This window comes from Opisthorchis viverrini, assembly GCF_000715545.1.
Source record: "Opisthorchis viverrini unplaced genomic scaffold opera_v5_51, whole genome shotgun sequence".
Taxonomy (NCBI): domain Eukaryota; kingdom Metazoa; phylum Platyhelminthes; class Trematoda; order Opisthorchiida; family Opisthorchiidae; genus Opisthorchis; species Opisthorchis viverrini.
Window position 1 is genome coordinate 427865 of NW_008751707.1, and position 1250 is coordinate 429114.

The following is a 1250-nucleotide window of genomic DNA, read 5'->3' on the forward strand; positions in this document are numbered from 1 at the left end:
GCTCTACGCTTCAGCAAAAACTCATCCAGGACTTCTACCCTGTCCTTTTTCCTTCGGCTTTGTCGATGCGCGTTTAAGTGTCGCAAACCGTTATGCTTGACCGTTGGATTGAAGATCGAATGGTTGGGGGTAACATATGCGACGGGGCGTTTGAATAAATTCAGTAATCAAATGGGATGTGAACTGAGTACCGCATTCAGACACAATAGAGTCCGTTTTGCCAAAAACTTGGAAAAATAGTGCTACAGTTTAGTAGTAGTTGCCATCGTTGTTGTCTCACACAAACGAATGACTCCAGGTCGCCTACCAAATGCATCGACGGCTGTTGCCAGGGCTGCGGCGACTGTCGGTGGAGTAACTTCTGAACAATGACGCATCAGAAAAAACTCCGATCAAACTGCTCCATGTGCTCATTAATACCGGGCCGATAAATCCAGCTGCGAGCAAGGGTCTTCATGAGGCTCAACCCTGGATATCATCGTTGAAATATGCCACACTCCGGTAGTGAAGTTCACCGGAAATGACGATTCAGTCACCAAAGAAAAGGCAGTCAGTGACTACGGACAACAAACTCCGTTGTTGAAAAGTTGCCGATGTTCACCTGATGAGTAGGTTGTTACCCACCGTGTTTGGTGGCACTCCACTGTATTCTGCGGTTCTCTGTCGTTTTAGTTGGCATCGTGGAACGTGTCAAGTATCACGGAGAGTTAGTTCATGGTCTCGAACACAAGAGCATGGACTTTCAGCTTGGTAGAAACGGCTAAAGCAGATTCTGACTGTGATTCTGATTCTGGTTGACTCCATATGCTTCGCTACCTCCGGGTTCGGCTGCGTCTTCGACTGGCTTTCCGGGATAGGCATTAAATTACCTTGTGCCCATGTTGATTGTAGAATGAACACTCGTGATTTTTATAAGGATAAAAAATCACACAATACTTCATTTGTCAGAGTCGGCGACTTGCGGTCTGGACCGGGCAGCCGGTGTATGAAGGCCAAAGTCAGGTTGGTATATAAACTGGTGTCGAGCTACAAATGGTCATTCCTCGCTTGCTCCTCTTGCGGTCCGGGTGCCCACGGTGTGTAGGACGCCGCCACCACGGTTGCAACGACGGTACGGTCAAGTAGGGTGGTTAAATGTGGTAGAATGTTATGTAGGTTCACAGGATGTATCCTCGGACGAACAGAATGTCGGTGAAGTGCTTCCTCACTGGAATGCTGATCAAAAGGGTCGTCGGTAAGTTGATGTTTTT